Source organism: Anticarsia gemmatalis, chromosome 18 (assembly GCF_050436995.1).
Source record: "Anticarsia gemmatalis isolate Benzon Research Colony breed Stoneville strain chromosome 18, ilAntGemm2 primary, whole genome shotgun sequence".
In the NCBI taxonomy this organism is placed as follows: Eukaryota; Metazoa; Arthropoda; class Insecta; order Lepidoptera; family Erebidae; genus Anticarsia; species Anticarsia gemmatalis.
The window spans coordinates 1,094,805-1,109,954 of record NC_134762.1 but is presented as its reverse complement, the minus strand read 5'-3'; the positions used below and the strand labels follow the sequence as shown (position 1 = coordinate 1,109,954).

Genomic DNA, 15,150 nt, shown 5'->3' with positions numbered 1-15,150 from the left:
CTAATTGATATTGAATTACTCTTAAAAGGAGCCTAGAGTTTGGTAGCTTGCCCGGTAAATGGCAACAGGTTTGCCCATTATGAATGTTAGTCCCATGCTATAGGCATGGGACTAACATTCATAATGGTCTTCTTCTTATCGTATGGTTAGTGGTCAACCTAGTGTCAAAGTTGTTCAAGCCGCCCGAAGGCCTTTGACGTGGCTTAACGACTGTTATCTTAACTGACAATTCATAATGGTGGACGTGGGTATATTTGATACAACTCTGTCAGATCTCCGGGTCTAACAGGCGTAATAATAAATTGTACTCTACCCGGACAAAGTCGAGCTAGTCCGCTAATTTTAATTAAATACAATAATGGAACCAAATAATCTTCCTTCATCCAAACTTCATTATAATCATATGCAGCATCGTAGTGGTTTCGCTATATTGGCAGCATGTACAAACATACCTAGTGTATGTAATTCCGGAAGTTATACATAACTCTTTATACATACATTATATCACGCCCTTTTCCTATAGGGGTAGGTAGAGACCAAAGAACGCCACTTAAAACGAACACTATCGTTTTACCATTTTGATACTTAACAATTTTTTGCAGATAATGAATGAGAATACAAAATTCTACTCTTACAAGATTTTAGACCGATATTTACTAGAAAAGCAAAAAAATACATGAAAAAAGACTTTTCTAAAATCACCTCAATATTCTCAATACGAAGGGTTTACCTCAACAAGCCCACAAAAGGCTCATCAGTATTTTACCTAATTCCTAGCGAGTTCTAATCGCTTAACAACTTAACACAAATTAAAGACGATTAAAAACCAATTCGTGTAACAAACACGTAACGTTTTCACAAAAATAAACTTTGTTAAAAGACCCCGTGATTATCTTAAGAACCTCTCAAGAACAGGCTTTGAAGATACTCTCTTATAGTCTCACAACTTAGTAGAGAGTCTTGGCATGCAAAATTTCTCGATAAATAAATATAAATATAAGTGGACAACTCACAAACTGTCATTTGATTCCAAACTAAATAGAGTTTGTTCTATGGTAACCACAAAACTGAAAATTATACATATATAAACTTCTGAATACATACTTTTATATAAGTCTATATTTAGAAGCATACATTTACAACTATACTCAGATCAAATACTCGTATTCATCCCTCAAATATTTGTCCTGAGTGGGATTCGAACCCTCGACACGCGGCTCTGACCATAGTAACCACTACGCCAAACGTGAATTTAATCAAAATGTTATTAAATAATTTTGAGTATTTCCAAAATAAAATAGCTGTACGAAACAAGCCACCGTCAGCTACATAAGGCTTGTCACTTATATACTAAAGTCTCAATTTCGTATACCTCTAGTCTCGAACACAAACAAGGCTCTCTACAAAGTTGTAGAACTATAATATAACTGAAATCTACTAATGGCTCCTCCTTTACGAGTTCGGCCACGAAACGCGGTTTTAAAATATGTGCTTACGAAATCACATTGTGAAGTAATGAGAACTTTTAGATACGTTTTCTAGAACATTCTACAACAGATTAAAGTGAGTAAAGATGGAAGGTTTCTTCAGAAATTTGTCCCATTTGACATTAGACTTTTGACAAATGGAAAGGTTTTTTACTGAATTGATATTTGTGCTACATCGAAGGTACTTATGTAAAGAACCATCTTATTAACTGAAGTAAATTAATTGTTCTAATCATATGCTTACATAATATCAAGCCTCTCATATCCGAAAGTGCGAACAAAAGTCTTTGAAATATTCCCACGTTTCGCCAACAATGTTAGTCCTATGTAATAGGGAGCGAGCCTATTGCCATTTATAGGGCATGTTACCAAGCTCCAGACTACTATTGAGAAATATTCTGATTTAAATTAGAAATAGACCAACAGCACTTTGGGCGACCCGGGAATCGAACCCGGGACCTCATAATCAGCATTCAGCTACACTACCGACCACGGCAATGAGGCACTGTTTTTAATTTGCCATATAAATAAAATACACACAAAAATACAAAAGAAAATAAAAGGAGAATGCTCAAAAAAAACCCAGGCTGTACACAAAAGTTATGTAACTCAAAAAATTAGTTATACTGTGTAATTGAATTCCCAATGTTTACCTCTATCAAATTCGATGGCTGAACATACTATTTTGCTATAACTTTTCAGTAGGGGTTTTCAATATATTTTTATATTTTTTAAATAAGTTACCTATATAAATGTTTAATCTTTTTTGAGTCACACATTTTTAATATAGGTATGTAACTGAGTTACAAATTAAAAATATTAAAAAATATATTTTTGAAAAATGAGTCATCATCACCAGGTCATATATGTCCCCACCGAGGGGCACGAGCCTCCCCTCTTAACAAAGAGGGGGATCAGGCCTTAGTCCACCACACTGGTCTAATGCGGGTTGGCAGACAATTGGAGGGCTATTATAAGGTAGAAAAGTGTTGTCATGGTGGTAGATTGCTAGCCTATAGCCTATGAAGCACCAAACCCTTCCATCCCTCTACTGACTTTTGCAGTATGCACGGGAAGAAATGCAGCTGGCACCTTCTATGTTTTTTTTTCGCTCTCAATCCAGCATGGGAGCAATGGGAGAAATGAGTGATACTGTGTAATTAATTCCAGATATTTACCTCTATCAAATTCAATGGCTAAACATATTATATTGCTATTACTTTTCAGTAGGGGTTTTTAATGTATTTTCAATATTTTTTATCATGAATATAAAAAAGACATACCGCCCACACTACTAGCTGGCGCCCGTAGTGCGGTTTCGATACAATTATATTATTCAAAAAATAATCATTGTGATGAATGTTTGAAAAATATTTATTTTTTAAATTCACCTTTTAAATAGCAAAAAATAGTATTTAGCCATCGAATTTGATAGAGGCGAATATCTGGAATTGAATCACTCAGTATCACTAAAATTCTGAGTTACACACCGTTTGTGTACGGCCTGGGTTTTTTTCCCATACATTTTGAGCATTCTCCTTTATTGTTTAATTAAAATACAAAGAGCTATAAAATACACTTACATCCGTATCCGTATTGTTGAGTGAAATCCGAATCAGATCTGAAACAAAATGAGTTTGGTTAACAACGGTATCACTTTAAAATGTCATTATCACAATGAATTCCAGATTGAGTTTAATTAATTTATCATCACAGAATTTCCGGGCCTTTTTAAAATTACTATCGGAGAGAATTTTCGAGAAAGAATTGCTGCATTTTTGTTGCAATGAGATAATAGGGTAGTTGACTCGATTAATGAAAAATTTTTATACTTGAATTCAAAATTATGTCATTTTTTAATTATTTTAAATATTAGGCACTCATTTGATCTTAACGAAAATACGAAAGTGTGACGTCACTTTATTGTAATGCTGCAGAAAGTGTATTTGGCATTTCATAAAGAATAGCTAAGCTCGAAGTTTGTGGCTTCTAGCCTGCCGACTGTTCCTCATTTATGATATTTTTTTACTGATAAAAATATTTCTAGTTGAATTAAGATCAAACTAAACAACTTTAAACTTTACCGTTATATTCTCCGACTGCATTGTGATTCACTAACTATAATGAGTTATCTAACCTTTGCCCTCAGTATATGTTTCTATCTATCTATTCAGCCTATTTCTACCCACTGTTGAATATAGGCCACCCCTAACAATGACCAGTTTTTTCGGTTCTGCGCCTGTCTCATTCATTTCAGTCCTACGCATTTGATCCATATGTAGCAAAAAGCTAAAATCCCACGATGCCCAAATGATACTGAGACAGGATCATTTCGCAACTACTTAAAACACTGTAAACGTCCAGAAAGACTGAAAGTAAAAACTGAAGGATTCCATTATAGTTGTTACGATCTGGCAATTTACACATAACTTGTTCATCTACCCTCAAAATCTATTTTTATACTACCCACAAAACATTTTACCAAACACCTTTTCCCTCAAGGGAGAAAAGTATAAGAAATAACTATTATTTTATAAACTCGTGACAGTTGGACAACTTGTCTCATATTTCTTGCATCCACGGCATGAAGCCTCCTTCGGGAACTCGTAACTCAAAGTCTTGCTGATTTCCTGACCGGATGTTTTGTAAAATATTGTGTTGGAATAATGGACCTTGATGAAATAGGCTTTCGATCTGTGACCTCAAGTTTAGATTTTGAGGTCTACGAATCGATTTCCGGTATAAATAATTGGTATCAATATTAATGGCATACTACAGTGGCTATTCCCAACCCGCACTTGGCCAGCGTGGTGGACCCAACGCCTAACACCTCCCTCTCATTGGGTAGGCGACCCTTACCCTGCAGTTGGACAGAAATGGGTTATTAAAAAAAAATAGCTATATGTTTGTGACGCTTGCACGGTTTACTCTCTGATGCGATTACCTTATAAATTGATAAGCAATAAACTATTCAAATAGTTGTACTAAACAGACGGAAAAGGCTAGATTTTTAAAGGGTTAACGCTATTAATCCAAATTATTTTAGGTATTTGATTATTTATTGTACTAATCATACAAACATCAAAACAAATGTCCATTCCAAATCTCTTTCCCTCTATTTTCGTGGCCTCGCCATATAAAACTACCGTTTCGGGACTCTAGACTTAAATTATAAATCCTATGCACCAGCTAGCAGCCTAGATTTTTTTCATACAGCTCATTTTTTCCCGCTAGTAATGGAATTCTTTATAAGTCTCGCCATTTCAAGCTTAATGAAAGAAAAACTAGAAAATTAGTTACCGCTTGCCTTTTTACTTGGAAATATCTCCAAGTACTAAGGAAACTTGTTTTCGTTAGATACTTAGAAGAAAGGTTTGAGTACTAGACTACTAAAACAGCTAAACTTATTTTCTTGTTTATTTTTTCACAATTAAATCAGTAAAATTAAATACAGTATTAATCATGTAATCATGCATGAAATCTTACAATGCATCGATGTATTATATAATATGATCGCATGTATCCTCGATTGACATTAGATAATTTAAGATTCATACTGAAACAACAATTAAAGAGCTCATGACTAAGTAATAAACCGACTCAAAAAAATTAGAAAAAGGTTGATGACTGGAAAAACAACATATTTTATTTTTTTTACCGCCGCTAATCGGCAAGAACTACAATACAGCAGACCTACCTACATGTTAAAATTTCGAATGTAATTTAAATAGTTGATATACTTAATGCGGTAAATTGCACTTTTTATCGAATTTGCAATTCGCATGTCACAAATACTCAAATCAGCCGCTCAACGACCAAGTAACGAAGCCATCACAGCCTACGTAGGTCCCCAATGAGATCTAAAATTACATCTATTACAAGCCTAAAAATAACAAATAATTTCATCCCCAAGATTACAAAACATTCAAAATAAACACATCAACTTTTTGGCAATTATACCAAAAACAACGTGCCGCAGTACTCAACGCGACAAGTTTCCTTAATCCAGTATTATAATTAAAAACTGAATAATTTCCAAGTTTTGCCTGTAATTAAGGCGCGACGGAACACAGCGTTAATAGTAAATGGGGTTTACATTTGCCTGTACAGCGAATGCGTTTAATTAGAATAGAGCTGAACTGGGTAATGGGATTGCGTTGCGCATGATTCTTGTTTGTAATGCTAAACGCTTGATGCTAAGTGCGTTTGAGCTTTGAATCGTGGTACGTGTTAACTCGTTTGTGGTGGGTACTGAAAAGATTATAGGATGTCGACATTTTTGTCCATGGGCTACTTTCTATCCTATCATACCCAACTGTAAAAAACATTTAAAAAAGTCTTCGCATGCCCATGTGAGCCTTGATTTTGTTTTTTTGTAATTTATATTGGATTATTTTCAATAGTAGCCCAGAATTATTGGCGTGACCAGTACCTCGATTCTCTACTACTATCGACTATCGACAACCGGCTAGCTGTCGAGTGATTGTACACTAACATCTGATTAACGCCTCTTCCGGGCTCCTTATGAACTATTTTGGCTGTACATTTCAAATGTCATACTCTCGATACTCGACTGTACAGAATTGCGCGAGATTATTACTGTGTGCTGTACACGCAGTAATAATCTTGCTCCTATTACACTGAACACACATAATAAAAAAGACAAAACGAGAGTATTTTATAATTATATATGTATGAACATGTTTTAGAAATCATCATCTACAAAGTTTTGTTATTTACATGTCTCGTCTAGGTAAATTATTTATTCCTTTGTAATACATCTAAAAATACATTTATTACTTCAGTTTCAAAAACTTTCAAAGGTAAAGTATGTTTTAATGAAAATTGTGTACACATAAAGGAATAAAGTACGGGCCAATTATTGGAAAAGTAAAAGAAAAATATAATTTGAATAACAATCAGTCGCTTAACTATTCTATCAATATTTTAGTCGCCAGGGCCGGATTAAGTACAATATAATTTAGTATTTTTTATTCAATTAAATTGTCTTTGTGGAGAAGTCGTTAATGTATCATGAAAATAAGGACTCGGGAATCGAACACTGATCCTCTTTTACAGCAGGTCGCAATAGTAGTCCGGGGTATGGTAAGTAGCAATAGGCTCGCCCCCGACTACATGAGACTAATATTGTAAATGGCGAAACATGGCGGTATTTCATACACCTCTGCCCACATCTTAATAAGAGGATATTATATAGGTATATAAAATTTATTGAAAACAGCCTCGAGATTAATGAGTTTGAAATGAAGCTATAGCTTCGCTATTTGATTGCATTTTCCAAAATCATTATCTCTTTCTTCAATCCTTCTTATAATTGCATGCCACTCATGACTTTCATCAACAGTTAATTACAGTACGCCTCAAACATATGAGCTTGTAAAATCAACGCCTTTAGTATGAAATTATCTACTGCCACGCACATGCATTACAACTTTATTGGTAGAGTGATGTCTTTCCTATTGCTAGGTTACTAGACCTCAATCGTCTGGGTTGATGACTGTCAACCAGACCAGTAGTGTGATTATTATCTACAGTCGGTACAATCGAGTATGACATTTAAAATGTACCAACTTAAAATTTAGTTCCTACGACATCCGCTAGGGACGCTGATCTGATTTTCATATTTTTGTGTAGGTAGTCAGTTGTCGATAGAGGATAGTGGTTGGTAATCGCGCTACAATTTGCAAGTAGTAAATAAATATATACCTTGCATGCAAAAAAAATTGTTTAATTGAGAGCATCCAAAGTCCCCAACCTGCCTTTGGCCAGGGTGGTGGACTCAAGGCCTAACTAACCCCGCCCCCTCGTTTCGGAGGAGACCCTTGCCCTGCAGTGGGACAGTAATAGGTTAAAAAAAGAATATACTACTTTGATGAATAAATGGTCCCATTTTGCACAAAACTGTGTTCATAAAGCCTCAATAATGTAACATGAAAATGAAATATTATCGGATATTTTCATTCAATAAAACGATTCGAATGTAAGCGCTCGGATAAAACGAGTGGAGTAATAACAACGTAGATCAAACTTTTATCTGCATATTATACTCGTAATACTGGTATTGGTAAAGTTTTGTGACTTTCACATATTTTTAGAAACACATATAAAGATCTACGAGAAAGGAATGGCAATACCCTACTACTATCGTTAACCGGCTAGCTATCGAGATTTTTTTTAATGAATATCTGCATGCGTATCACGTTGACAACTGGTGTACGTCAAATTGATGGTCACTATTCAGTACATTGCTGCTTTGACGTCACGTGTTAATTACTATAATCTAAGGGAGAAAACAATGTTCAGAATGGTCACTTTCAAATAGTTGTTAACTGAGATATGTGATAGCCCCCAGAATCAGGTCCAAATAAAAACTTTTTATACATCATTACTATAGCACGATGCTGTACAGACGGTTCTTTCGTGTATCGAGAGATTGATGTTTAAATTGTACTGCCAAAATAGTGTCTACTACGCCCGCTAGGGGCGCTGAACCAACTGTCATACACTAGTTTGAAAACAGTTTAAAATAAAGTAAGTTTCCCTCATATTCTTTCGACTTTGAAGTTTAACAATTTAATGTAATATAAACGAAATAACGTAAAAAATCTTGAACACTATTCTCTTTTTCACAATTTAAAGAATCTGAACAAAATAATGAGTCTTATGAAATGACATGATTTCAAACGTCTCTAATTCCATTGTGTTAAATAAGCCAGTCTCTTAGAAGAAAGATATTAAATTATACAAAACATCTTATTTAACATTTCAAATGATTTTTCTACTGAGTAACGAGCAAAAAATACATGAAAGAAACAAAAAAATAATATGAAAATGTGACTGTACATTTTAATTGCTGTTTAGGTCTTGTCTAGGACGAGTCTAGGTCATAAATGAGCACTAGATATTTATGATTTGTAAGTATTTAACATAGTCATATTTGCTGTCTATTAATTCATATTAATGGACGTTTGTGTAATAATTTAACAAGATAATATCAATTTTGACTCCCAAATGACTTTTAAATGATAACTGTGTTTATTTATGTATAGTATCACGCCAGCTGTAGCCAAAGGTATAGGCAGAGGTGTACGAAATATACCGACGTTTTGCTCTTCATAGTATTAGTCCCATGTCCATTGTCCATTTGGTCTATTGCCATATAGCGCGCAAGATAGAAATCTTCGGGCTAGCTATTCAGAACATACTAATATTCATTAAAAAAGCTCATTAGAAATTTGCCTAACCCGCGAATCGAACTCGAGACTACGAGATCAACAGTCATATACCCTACCATACCCAGACCTTAGAGGCTCACAGAAAAGCGTTCTAGAAATTTTCGAAAACCCTTTTTCATAAAGTTCTAGCATTAGTTTAAAAAGGGTAATTAGTACCCACTTAGCTCAACAAGATTTTGAGTTCTATTTTTTTATTTAAGTTTTTAAAATATTGTTTTAAGACTAATTGGCTTGGCTCAAAGGACTTTTGTTTCAATAAAGACGGAGTACTTGTAAAAATTATTATGTATTTTAAAATTAAAACTACTTCGTTATTGTCAGAATAAATTCACGACTTTTTTAAGTTTCGCTATAGGTTTAAATGATTTCAGAAGTCACCGTATTTTTTTTCGATGAACATTTAATAATAATATGACATGTGATCTTAACATAACTTTAAAAATAACTCACTAGAGCGGTGATAGCCGAGTGGTATTAGTTGGCACCTCCCACGCAAGTGGTCGCAGGTTCGAACCCGAGGCAACACACCAATGACTTTTCGAAGTTATGTGTGTATTAGAAATAATTATCACATGCTCCAACGGTGAAGGAAAACATCGTGAGGAAACCTTGCATGCCTAAAATTTGTTTAATACATTTATTGAGGGCATGCAAAGTCCCCAACCCGCACTTGGCCAGCGTGGTGTTTCTATCATAAAAAATACATACAAATCCAGAATACGGTCCTGTAGTCGTAAGTTTTGTACGAGTTATAAACAATTTAGTTATTAGTTCTGAAGTATACAAAAAGTTCTTTATCGGTAATATTGAAATGTTCTAAAGAAATATCGTTTCTAATGAAACATAGCATGTACATAGTTTTCTTTGAGAAGACTACATTTATTGTGAGATTTTGAAAATCGACTGACAGATAGAGTAACTTGATAGAAAAAATCATATTTCGTTAAGAGTTTATAAAGTGAATTATTAAAATCCCACGTTACATATTTAATATATAACCGCGTTTTCGCCGTATACTATAATATACTGAATTATTGATTGTTACAGACCACGAAACAGGTGGCACCATCATCTGCCGGATTTGAATGGAAAGAGGGGAGCCCTTTTCGTATCCTTTTGTCCAGCAGTGGGACACATAAAGGGCTAATATAAAAAAGATGTATGGTTAACTAAAAAAAATTAATCAAACATCACATTTTCATTTCCCTAAAATCCCTTAATTTCCGTTCTGAATTCTTCAAAAAACAATAGAACTTAGCGATTAAGCTATTAAATTATGAGCCAGCAATTAATTGTGAAGTTCTTTTGAGTTTAAATCTCTTAATTGGTCAGACACTTGTGGAACAATAGCTGCCATTATTGGATAAGGCTCATGCTCTGCAAGAATTCCCTTCAATAAGCCTATTGTGCTAACTGCTAATAGAAAATACCGCTTTTGTTAGATATCCTGATTTTGTGAACGGTGGATTGTATTTTGAAATTAATATATTTAGAAAAAATTGACAGGTTTTACTTTTAAATTCTTTTTATAAAGGTATTATTTTTTAAATATAATTTTCTTCAAATACTTCTAAAAGAACAGACTCCTGAGATCCAAAGGATTTTAAAACTGGCTTACTTTTCTAATATTACAAGGTTATATATATCCAATAGTATGATGTCTAGTCTCTACTGTACTCTCTTAGACCCAAAGATTACTAAAAGCAATAAAAATTAAAAGTTGGTATGTCTGTATGTTTATTTATATAACTGAAAACGACTTTAACGATATTTTCTCAGACCACACCTTTTTATCACAGGATTTTTTATAAATTACCAATATCTTTCGATCTATTTCATCAATATGTCATCACCTCTTTCGATTCTTATCTCCATAACAACTTAATTTACCACACTCATCATACAAAACACAGTAACCAATTTCCTTCCAGTATAAATAAAATTTCATAACACAAGTTCAATGACCCGTAAAACTTCACATTCGTCAAAACGTTCGTGAAATAATAAACATATTGAATGGTTTCTGTTCTCGATACGTTGAATTTATTATTGTTTCATCCGATGCTAGGTAACTGGGAGAATTACTGAATGTTTCAATTACTTTTGATGGTAGAAGATCAGTTTAGCATATATTAGAAGCTGAAAGACTTTTGTAATAGGAAAGAATCGGCCGAAACATCAAACAGAATAAATACTGGTTCATCACAAAAGCATTTTTCACTCAAGCACCGGTACCGAACTAACAACCTTTTAATGAACAACACTTTAAAGCAGGGGTTCCCAACCGCCTTTTCTTAGTCCGGGACCACTTTTATATTATTTTAGTAAGCAGGGAACACTACGTAAGTATATTAAAAATAAAGTGTAGTAATCATCCTGAAACTTTTAAATTTTTTAATATTTCGCGGACCATATTTTGACTTCCACGGACCACTGGTGGTCCGCGGACCACCGGTTGGGAACCACTGCTTTAAAGCAACAGAAATGATAGCCCCGTTACTATCACGAGATTTTGATTTCCTACCGTAGACCCCGTAAAAGATTAGGCCCTGAGTCCACGCTGGCCAAGTGCGGGTTGGGAACTTTGCATGCCTTCAATAAATGTATGAAAAAAAAGTAAGGCCTGCAAGGTTTCCTCACGATGTTTTCTTCACCGTTACAGCAAGTGATAATTATTTCTAATACACACATAAAAGTCCTAACTCAAATAATAATGTAATAATTTTATAATTGTTTTGTGTATACCAATCAATTAATTCAGTCTGTATCTAAGACGTACTCACTACGTACATCTGTGTTAAAGCCACTACTATATTACGAAGCGTCTGATGGACGCTTCATGTGACCAGAAGGCTAGACTATTCTTAGCTCAAAGGCTTCACCCGCATTCTAGGTACGTCCGGTCAACAGCTGTTAGTGATTATTTGTATAAAACCTTTTTATGTTAATTAACTGGAGATTTCTGTGACAATTAATCTGAGCAGTACTATTTGTTGAAGGAGTAATGCTTTTGAATTATTCTCAATAAGTTTTAAGCTATGGCTTCGCTCGTTTTCCTATCGTATAATACAATTGCTTGACGTTTAAGCATAGAATATCCTTGCCGTGCTAGCTTTACCTTCCCTAGAAGATAGAAATAGAAAAAGATATAAATTTAATATTCTCAGAAGTAGTCCAGACTTTACTTACCCACCCTATATTTAGCTGAAGACTAAATATCACAGAGACCCTTGCCCAGCAGTGGGACATTTATGGGTTATTATTATTTTTTACTTTACACGACACTGCCATCCGCTAACTAAAAGGCAGCTAAGCCACAGTTGATCGTTTCTCACTTTTTAATGTAGTCTTATACAACTTTCGATGCTCTATCTGATGGTCTAAGAATCTTTCTGCTATTGACATAAGACCAGCATCTTAAACCGCGATACATGTATTAAAGTCCTATCTTTACCTTCGGTAATAACAAACATGTAGTAAAAAAATTACAATACATTATCATAAAATAACCTACGTTAATTTACTTCTATTATGCTTCAAACAATATGTTACTTTGTTCCACAGACAAAGGGAAGGCGTTGCGTGCAAAGAATAAACAGTAAATTAACATTTAATCAGTTCTCCTATAAACTATTTGCGTTACAAATCACAGTTATTTCGCTCAGTATTCATATTCATAGTTTTTTATTCACGCACGCTAGAACATTAGGTTATTTTTTTCAATTATAATTGTTTATTACTGGGTGTGAGGGTCGTTTGGAATAATTTGAAAGTTTTATTACTTAATAACTCTTTTTTGTGTTATGCCTGTTTTGCCGTGTTGTACTTGAAATAGACGAAACGTAAAGTACTGGTTATTCAAACTTGAGTCTTCGTGGTTCGAAGACAATGTCTCTATCAAACGACAAAAGATCACGACGAATCGCACCCCCAAAGAAAGAATGGCGTAAGTGAGGAATCACTCTCTTTGCAAAATAGCGGAAATGCAACCTGGTTATTCTTAAAATTTTCCAATATTCTTTTATTGTGCAAAATATAGTGAAAAATTTTATACGAGTAGGTATATTTCATACTATTTGCATCAAATTGTAATCCACACTAGCATAATAATTTCTAAACGAATAAATTATCTGTTACGATTCACCAATACAAAAATGTTGAATTATAAGCGCGAGTAAAATCTAGCATTCGACAAAAGCTAAAATATGGTAAATATTTTCTAACAAAAAGCTTGCAAATCAAATAAAAGATTTACCTATCCTTTGTTACAACAATCCTTTCAACTCTAAAAGTACCGTTAATAGTGATAAACCACTCCTTATTTATCCATGCCGCCATTAAAAAAGTAATTAAGATCAAATTTCGCAATAACACATTATTTAGTACTCAGTACTTTGCACGCTCGTTCCACTATATCAATTTATTTTCCACACTTTATTACTTCCGAGAATGATATATGGTGATAATATGTGAATTTTCATTAAATACCTTTTCTTTTAAAGTGTAGTTTAGAGATACTTGTGTTATAATGTCTTCCCACTTATTTTAAAAGGAAAATTTGGCGATATTTTCATTAGTATAGTTAGTTTAGTGTATGTAGTTTACTTAAGGGACATTGTTAACACGGTTAGCTTAAGTTTTCTAGAGCTAGCTAATAGGAAACAAAACCGACTTGAAACGTTTTTTAATAAATTAACGTGCAGTTTGATATTTTGAAATACTAAGTTAACGGAAAAACCAGTAAGCGACCACTAATCTATTGTACAGTCTCCAATAACTTAGTGATAATTATCCAACAAGTGAATGTTACGACCTTGAAGGTTGTTTTAGCGACAGTTAACATTCCGTTCAATCTTTGTCATACTTTTCATTTAAAAAATCATCAAACCAATCCAAATATACAGGCATTTAGATTAGCGCATTTTAGTTTCTTCAATAGCGTCTGACACGCCTTGTCAATACGCTATACTTAACCACCATTAACTACAAATTGCACACCCATCCAAGGCCAAACCGCACCCCCAACCCTGAACAAAAGACACTACAGTAATTGAAATTTCATTTACAATTACAGAGAGCGGTAGTAATGGCTCATTTACATACAAACAAGGGGTAATGATACGAGTATCGTGACTGAAGGCTATTTATACGATCACCATTCCATACGGTTTTCCGTTCAGCGCAAATGAGCTCTTCGAATTTATTTGTATATGATTTTTACTTTTGTTATCTTAATGGAAAAGGGAAATGTGTGGTTAAATTGACGCCTTTATTTTGTTGTTGTTTACTTTACTTTGTTATTTACAAACACTACTACGGAGTGAAGCGTCTAAACAGAAGCATAATTTCAGAGGCGACCACGGCCAGTGTAACCTGCGTAGAAACGTCAGGTTTTCGAATGTAACAAACATGTAACGAGAAAGTTTATATTTTATCATAGTTTCACGATAAAAAAAAACGAGAAACCCAAGTTGCCTAATTGAAAAGAATCCCAATAAAAAAAAACAAATAAAATTATTGTCAAGTCCGCACTTGGCCAGCGTGGTGGACAAGGGCTAACCCCTCCCTGAATTTGGACGCAGAATGTTATCCAGCAGTGGAACAATAATAGTTGTTTTTTTAGCATCTTTTATCACTTTCATACTAAGTATATAACGATGGTCAAAGGATTGCCTAAAAAATCGACCACCTGTTCACAATGTACTAAAACGTCATCAATGAAGCAAAACCTTCAAAGCGAATTCCCAAATCGTAATGAATCAGACTCGTTAAAGCCATTGATTGGCCAAATATTGGCGCACTTGACTTGTCAATGGTTTCTAAAGACAACTTAAAACCATATTGATTGGCCAAACATTGGCTTTTGAAAGCCAACACTTGTCAATGGGAGAACAGAACCACAGGCAATCGAGGTAGAAGTTTCTGAAGGCTGTATTTTCTCAACATGCCCCATTTAGCACCAGGTACGGGCGGCTTAAATAGGATAGATGTAGGATCACCATATTGAAAGGTGTTCGCGGATAATATAATAATTTAGAGCCATGCTATTACACTTAACGTCGTGTAAAGTCTTATTAGTTACACAGTGTTTTGTATTATTGAGTTATTTTTTACAGTTCCAAATTAGTTTGATAGTAACGAAACATAATATAACGAGTCAGAGGTTTCACGATGTTTATAAATAAGTAAGACAGCCTTTTGCGCATGTTAAATTTAAACCGATGTTTTTTATTTCACTGTCCTTTCTAATCGCATTTTTTTTTTCAACACAAACAACAATTCCAAAGCATTAATAATACACAATGTCACGCTGACAAACAATATACAAGAATCCAAGCCGATCCGTGAAAATCCCATCAAAATGGTGACCCTACCAAGGTACCCCATTAAATGGAATGGACGAATTT

The 15,150-nt window shown here is 34.2% G+C and overlaps 1 protein-coding gene across 2 annotated transcripts in view; it reads right to left on the bottom strand.

Annotated features, from left to right (window-relative positions):
• Window positions 1-15,150, bottom strand: part of LOC142980614 (uncharacterized) — a 317,796-nt gene that overhangs the window by 261,698 nt on the left and 40,948 nt on the right. For both annotated transcript variants that reach the window (XM_076126090.1, XM_076126089.1), the window contains exon 2: window positions 3,071-3,108. The gene's annotated coding sequence lies outside the window, so the exon portion shown is untranslated. The remainder of the gene's footprint in view (window positions 1-3,070; window positions 3,109-15,150) is intronic.